Consider the following 8,358-nt stretch of genomic DNA (forward strand, 5'->3'; position numbering starts at 1 on the left):
GCCAGTATTCCGGTCTTCCACAGGAAGAACCTATTGAGTTTCTGGTGCAGTTCTTGCAAATTACTGACACAGTGCATGACAAGGAGGTAGATCAGGATGTATACAGGCTGTTACTGTTTTCATTTGCTGTAAAAGATCAAGCTAAAAAGTGGTTAAATAACCAACCCACAGCAAGCATAAGAACATGAAAATAGTTATCAGACAAATTTCTGAATCAATATTTCCCTCCAAAAAGGATGACACAGCTAAGGCTGGACATCCAAGGCTTTAAACAAGAGGATGATGAATCCCTTTATAATGCCTGGGAGAGGTACAGAGGGATGCTAAGGAAATGCCCCTCTGAAATGTTTTCAGAGTGGGTGCAATTAGACATCTTCTACTATGGGCTTATAGAAAGAGCTCAGATATCTCTAGACCACTCAGCTGGTGGATCTATACACATGAGAAAAACTATTGAAGAGGCTCAAGAGCTTATTGATATAGTTGCTAGAAATCAGCATCTGTACATAAGTAGTGGGTCCTCCATAAAAGAAGAAGCCAAAGCAGTATCTACTGAACTTGGTCCTCCAGAACAAGTTGCTGAACTCAATCAACAATTGTGCTTTCTAACAAAACAGCTAGCAGAATTCAAGGAGATGCTACAAGACACTAAAAATGCTAATAAAAATATGGAGGCACAATTGAATCAGACAAAATAGCAGTTATCAAAGCAGATAACAGAAGAGTGCCAGGCAGTTCAATTAAGAAATGGGAAAACATTAAATACCTCACTTCAGAGCAGCAGAAAGCCAAGAAAAGAACAACTGACAGAGGATGAGCAAAATATCATCCAAAATCCCTCTAAGGACAGTAAGGGCCCAGAGAGGAACAACTCTGGCGTTCAAACGCCAGGAACAGGCAAGGAGCTGGCGTCAAACGCCCAATGGAAGCTCAGTTCTGGCGTTCAAACGCCAGAAACAGGTAGGAAGTTGGCGTCCAACGCCAATCAAGCTTCCAACCCTAGCATTCAAATGCCAGTGAGGGATCAGATACACACAAGTGCTGATAACAACCTCTCTAAAAAGGCTTCTCCAACCACTTCTATAGGAAATAAACCTGCAGCAACCAAGGTTGAGGAATACAAAGCCAAGATGCCTTATCCTCAAAAACTTCGCTAAGAGGAGCAGAATAAGCAATTTGCCCACTTTGCAGACTATCTCAGGACTCTTAAAATAAAGATTCCGTTTGTAGAGGCACTTGAGCAAATACCCTCTTATGCCAAGTTCATGAAAGATATCTTGAGTCATAAGAAGGATTGGAGAGAAACTGAAAGAGTTCTCCTCACTGAAGAATGCAGTACAGTCATTCTGAAAAGCTTCCCAGAAAAGCTTAAAGATCCAGGGAGCTTTATGATACCATGCATATTAGAGGGTAATTGCACCAAGACAGCTTTATGTGATATTGGGGCAAGCATCAACCTAATCCCTGCATCCACTATCAGAAAGCTTGGCTTGACTGAAGAGGTCAAACCAACCCGGATCTGTCTTCAACTTGCTGATGACTCCATTAAATACCCATCAGGCATAATTGAGGACATGATTGTCAAGGTTGGGCCATTTGCCTTCCCTACTGACTTTGTAGTGCTGGAAATGGAGGAGCGCAAGAGTGCAACTCTCATTCTAGGAAGACCATTCCTAGCAACTGGACGAACCCTCATTGACGTCCAAAAAGGGGAGATAACCCTGAGAGTCAATGAGGATGAGTTTAAGTTGAATATTGTCAAAGCTATGCAACATCCAGACACATCAGACGACTGCCTGAGCGTTGATATTATTGACTCCCTAGTGGAAGAGGTCAATATGACTGAGAGTCTCGAATCAGAGCTAGAGGACATTTTTAAAGATGTTCAGCCTGATCTGGAGGAACCAGAGGAAATAAAAGAACCTCTGAAAACTCCTCAGGAAGAGGAGAAACCTCCTAAACCTGAGCTCAAACCACTACCACCATCCCTGAAATATACATTTCTGGGAGAAGGTGACACTTTTCCTGTAATCATAAGCTCTGCTTTAGAGCCACAGGAAGAGAAAGCACTAATTCAAGTGCTAAGGACACACAAGACAGCTCTTGGGTGGTCCATAAGTGATCTTAAGGGCATTAGCCCAGCCAGATGCATTCACAAGATCCTATTGGAGGATGATGCTAAGCCAGTGGTTCAACCACAGAGGCGGCTAAATCCTGCCATGAAGGAGGTGGTGCAGAAAGAGGTCACTAAGTTACTAGAGGCTGGGATTATTTATCCTATTTCTGATAGCCCCTGGGTGAGTCCTGTCCATGTTGTCCCTAAGAAGGGAGGTATGACAGTGGTTCATAATGAAAAAAATGAACTGGTTCCTACAAGAACAGTTACAGGGTGGCGTATGTGTATTGACTACATAAGGCTCAATACAGCCACCAGGAAGGATCACTTCCCTTTACCATTCATAGACCAGATGCTAGAAAGACTAGCAGGTCATGAATACTACTGCTTTTTGGATGGCTATTCAGATTACAACCAAATTGCAGTAGATCCTCAGGACCAGGAGAAAACAGCATTCACATGTCCATCTGGAGTATTTGCATACAGAAGAATGCATTTTGGTCTGTGCAATGCACCTGCAACCTTTCAGAGGTGCATGCTCTCTATCTTCTCTGATATGGTAGAGAAATTTCTGGAAGTCTTCATGGATGACTTCTTAGTATTTGGAGACTCATTTAGCTCCTGTCTTAACCATCTAGCACTTGTTCTAAAAAGATGCCAAGAGACTAACCTAGTTCTAAATTGGGAAAAATGTCACTTTATGGTGACTGAAGGAATTGTCCTTGGGCATAAAATTTTGAACAAGGGAATAGAGGTGGATCAAGCTAAGGTAGAGATAATTGAAAAATTACCACCACCCACCAATGTTAAGGCAATCAGAAGCTTTCTGGGGCATGTAGGATTCTATAGGAGGTTTATAAAGGATTTTTCAAAAATCGTAAAACCTCTGAGCAATCTGCTAGCTGCTGGCACACCATTTGTGTTTGACACAGAGTGTCTTCAGGCGTTTGAAACCCTGAAAGCTAAGCTGGTCATAGCACCAGTTATTTCTGCACCAGATTGGACATTACCTTTGGAACTAATGTGTGATGCCAGTGACCATGCCATTGGTGCAATATTAGGACAGAGGCATAACAAGCTTCTGCATGTCATTTATTATGCTAGCCGTGTTTTAAATGATGCCCAAAAAAATTACACAACCACAGAAAAAGGGCTGCTTGCAGTGGTTTATGCCATTGACAAGTTTAGATCATACCTAGTAGGATCAAAGTGATTGTGTACACTGACCATGCTGCTCTTAAATATCTACTCACAAAACAGGATTCAAAGCCCAGGCTCATAAGATGGGTGTTTCTTCTGCAAGAGTTTGATATAGAAATAAGAGACAGAAAAGAGACAGAGAATCAAGTAGCTGGTCACCTGTCCCGGATAGAACCAGTAGCAGGAGCATCCCTCCCTCCTACTGAGATCTCTGAAACCTTTCCAGATGAGCAATTGTTTGCCATTCAGGAAGCTCTGTGGTTTGCAGCATTGCAAACTATAAGACACAAGGTTCTCCTTCTGTAACCATGGAGAGGAAGCATGAAAAGCTTCTCTCAATACAGACTCAAACAAAACCCCCACATTCAAACTCTAAGTTTGGTGTTGGGAGGCCACAACCAAACTCTAACTTTGGTGTTGGGAGGTTCCAACCTTGCTCTGATTATCTGTGAGGCTCCATGAGAGCTCACTGTCAAGCTATTGACATTAAAGAAGCGCTTGTTGGGAGGCAACCCAATGTTATTTAATCATATCTATTTTATTTTCTTTTTTGTTATTTCGTGATTTATTAAGTTGATGATCATGTGAAGTCACAAAAACTACTGAAAAATCAAAAACAGAATGAAAAATAGCATTGAAAATAGCACACCCTGGAGGAGAGCAGTCTAGCGTTTAAACGCCAGAAACAAGCATCTGTCTGGCATTTAACGCCAGAAACAAGCACCAAGCTGGCGTTTAACGCCAGAAACAAGCATCTGCCTGGCGTTAAACGCCAGAAACAGGCTACATTTGGGCGTTTAACGCCAGAAACAAGCAGCAGTCTGGCGTTAAACGCCAGGATTGCACAGCAAGGGCGTTTTACACGCCTTATTGGAGCAGGGATGTTAAGTCCTTGACCCCACTTGATCTGTGGACCCCACAGGATCCTCTACAGAATCTGTGGACCCCACAGGATCCCCACATACCTCACCATTCCAATTCAAACCATTCCCCTCCCATACCCACCCATTCACACACCTCCTTCTCCACCACTTCTCCTTCTACTCCCTTCTATCTTCTTTTGCTCGAGGACGAGCAAACCTTTTAAGTTTGGTGTGGAAAAAAGTGTTGCTTTTTATTTTTCTATAACTATTTATGGCACCTAAGGCCGGAAAAACCTCTAGAAAGAGGAAAAGGAAGGCAGTTGCTTCCACCGCCGAGTCATGAGAGATGGAGAGGTTCATCTCAAAGGTCCATAGTTCAGTGGTAGAGCATTTTACTGCAGATCAAAGAGATATGAGGAAGGAGCAACAAAGACAAGGAAGAGACATAGAGAAACCCAAGAGCACCATTGGTTCTTCAAGAAGAGGAAGACGCCACCCTCACTAAGGTGGACCCGTTCCTTAATCTCTTTGTTCTTATTTCTCTGTTTTTCATTTACTATGCTTTATGTTTATTTATGTTTGGGTCTTATTACATGATCACTAGTATCTAAGTGTCTATGTCTTAAAGATATGAATGTCCTATGAATCCATCACCTTTCTTAAATGAAAAATGTTTTCTGAAAAAGAAAAAGAAGTACATGAATTTCAAATTTTAAAATAGTTTAATTATTTTGATGTGGTGACAATACTTTTTGTTTTCTGAATGAATGCTTGAACAGTGCATATGTCTTTTGAATTTGTTGTTTATGAATGTTAAAATTGTTGGCTCTTGAAATAATGATAAAAAAGGAGAAATGTTATTTAATAATCTGAAAAATCATAAAAATGATTTTTGAAGCAAGAAAAAGTAGTGAAGAACAAAGCTAGCAAAAAAAATGCGAAAAAAAAAAGAGAGCAAGAAAAAAGAAAAAGCAAGCAGAAAAAGCCAAAAGCTCTTTAAACCAAAAGGCAAGAGCAAAAAGCCAATAGCCCTTAAAACCAAAAGGCAAGGGTAATAAAAAGGATCCAAGGCTTTGAGCATAAGTGGATAGGAGGGCCTAAAGGAATAAAATCCTGGCCTAAGCAGCTAAACCAAGCTATCCCTAACCATGTGCTTGTGGCGTGAAGGTGTCAAGTGAAAACTTGAGACTGAGCAGTTAAAGTCGAGGTCCAAAGCAAAAACAGAGTGTGCTTAAGAACCCTGGACACCTCTAATTGGGGACTTTAGCAAAGCTGAGTCACAATCTGAAAAGGTTCACCCAGTTATGTGTCTGTGGCATGTATGTATCCGGTGGTAATACTGGAAAACAGAGTGCTTAGGGCCACGGCCAAGACTCATAAAGTAGCTGTGTTCAAGAATCAACATAATGAACTAGGAGAATCAATAACACTATCTGAATTTTGAGTTCCTATAGATACCAATCATTCTGAATTTCAAAGGATAAAGTGAGATGCCAAAACTGTTCAGAAGCAAAAAGCTAATAAGCCCCGCTCATCTAATTAAGACTGATCTTCATAGATGTTTCTGGAATTCATTGTATATTATCTTCTTTTTATCCTACTTTATTTTTAGTTGCTTGGGGACAAGTAACAATTTAAGTTTGGTGTTGTGATGAGCAGATAATTTATACGCTTTTTGGCATTATTCTTAGGTAGTTTTTAATATGTTTTAGTCACTTTTTATTATATTTCTATTAGTTTTTAATAAAAATCACATTTTTGGACATTACTTTTAGTTTGTGTATTTTTCTATGATTTCAGGTAATTTCTGGCTGAAATTGAGGGAGCTGAGCAAAAATCTGATTCAGGCTGAAAAAAGACTGCTGATGTTGTTGGATTCTGACCTCCCTGCACTCGGAATGGATTTTTTGGAGCTACAAGATTCCCATTGGTGCGCTCTTAATTGCGTTGAAAAGTAGACATCCATGGCTTTCCAGCAATGTATAATAGTCCATACTTTGCTCAAGGATAGATGACGAACGCCAGTTCCATGTTGCATTCTGGCGTTAAACGCCAGAAACAGGTTACAAGTTGGAGTTAAACGCCAGAAACAGGTTACAACCTGGTGTTTAACTCTAGAAACAGCCTAGGCTCGTGTAAAGCTCAAGTCTCAGCCCCAGCACACACCAAGTGGGCCCCAAAAGTGGATTTCTGCACTATCTATCTTAGTTTACTCATTTTCTGTAAACCTAGGTTACTAGTTTAGTATTTAAACAACTTTTAGAGATTTATTTTGTACCTCATGACATTTTAGATCTGAACTTTGTACTCTTTGATGGTATGAGTCTCTAAACTCCATTGTTGGGGGTGAGGAGCTCTGCTGTGTCTCGATGAATTAATGCAATTATTTCTGTTTTCTATTCAAACACGCTTGTTTCTATTTAAGATGTTCATTCGCACTTCAATATGATGAATGTGATGATCCGTGACACTCATCACCATTCTCAATCTATGAACGCATGCCTGATAACCACTCCCGTTCTACCTTCGATTGAATGAGTATCTCTTGGATTCCTTAATCATAATCTTCGTGGTATAAGCTAGAATCCATTGGCAGCATTCTTGAGAATCCGGAAAGTCTAAACCTTGTCTGTGGTATTTTGAGTAGGATTCAGGGATTGAATGATTGTGACGAGCTTCAAACTCACAAGGGTTGGGCGTAGTGACAGACGCAAAAGGATCAATAGATCTTATTCCAGCATGAGTGAGAACCGATAGATGATTAGTCGTGCAGTGACAGCGCACCTGGACCATTTTCACTGAGAGGACGGATGGTAGCCATTGACAACGGTAATCCACCAACACACAGCTTGCCATAGGAGGAACTTTGCGTGCGTGAAGAAGAAGACAGGGGGAAAGCAGAGATTCAGAAGACAAAGCATCTCCAAAACTCCAACATATTCTCCATTACTGCATAACAAGTATTTATTTCATGCTCTTTTATTTTTCGCAATTCAAACTGTTAATCATAATTAATCTCCTGACTAAGATTTACAAGGTAATCATAGATTGCTTCAAGCCAACAATCTCCGTGGGATCGACCCTTACTCACGTAAGGTATTACTTGGACGACCCAGTGCACTTGCTGGTTAGTTGTGCGGAGTTGTGAAAAGTGTGAATCACAATTTCGTGCACCAATCTTTCCATGAGAAGTTTGGATGATTTCTCCATGAAGGATTATAGGTGTTTCCATAGGATTCTCCCATGTAATTCACCTCTTCCATTGCTGTGTTCTCAGGATCATATACTTCTTCTTCAGATGAAGCTTCTTTGGTACTGACTGTTGCTGCTTGCATTCCAGGCAGACTCTGAGAAATCATATTGATTTGCTGAGTCAATATTTTGTTCTGAGCCAATATGGCATCCAGGGTATCAATTTCAAGAACTCCTTTCTTCTGACTTGTCCCATTATTCACAGGATTCCTTTCAGAGGTGTACATGAATTGGTTATTTGCAACCATTTCAATGAGTTCCTAAGCTTCTACAGGCGTCTTCTTCAGATGAAGAGATCCTCCAGCAGAGCTGTCCAATGACATCTTAGACAGTTCAGACAGACCATCATAGAAGATACCTATGATGCTCCATTCTGAAAGCATGTCAGAAGGACACCTTCTGATCAATTGCTTGTATCTTTCCCAAGCTTCATAGAGGGATTCACCTTCTTTCTGTCTGAAGGTTTGGACTTCCACTCTAAGCTTGCTCAATTTTTGCGGTGGAAAGAACTTTGCCAAGAAGGCATTGACTAGCTTTTCCCAAGAGTTCAGGCTTTCTTTAGGTTGTGAATCCAACCATGTTCTAGATCTGTCTCTTACAGCAAAGGGAAAGAGCATAAGCTTGTAGACATCGGGATCAACCCCATTGGTCTTGATAGTGTCACAGATTTGCGAGAATTCAGCTAAGAACTGATGAGGATCTTCCAATGGAAGTCCATGAAACTTGTAATTCTATTGCATCAGAGAAACTAATTGAGGCTTAAGCTCAAAGTTGTTTGCTCCAATGGCAGGGATTGAGATGCTTCTCCCATAGAAGTCGGGAGTAGGTGCAGTAAAGCTACCAAGCACCTTCCTTGCATTGTTGGCATTGTTGTTGTTTTCAGCTGCCATGGCTTCTTCTTGTTTGAAAGTTTTTGTTAGGTCCTCT

General features: G+C 40.9%; 1 non-coding gene across 1 annotated transcript; it reads left to right on the forward strand.

Moving 5' to 3' along the window:
• The first annotated feature begins 7,808 nt into the window (after positions 1-7,808).
• Positions 7,809-7,916, forward strand: LOC112745881 (small nucleolar RNA R71). The gene has a single exon (XR_003173788.1). It is a non-coding gene; the product is annotated as a small nucleolar RNA R71 (small nucleolar RNA).
• Positions 7,917-8,358: the final 442 nt, after the last annotated feature.

This window comes from Arachis hypogaea, chromosome 14, assembly GCF_003086295.3.
Source record: "Arachis hypogaea cultivar Tifrunner chromosome 14, arahy.Tifrunner.gnm2.J5K5, whole genome shotgun sequence".
In the NCBI taxonomy this organism is placed as follows: Eukaryota; Viridiplantae; Streptophyta; class Magnoliopsida; order Fabales; family Fabaceae; genus Arachis; species Arachis hypogaea.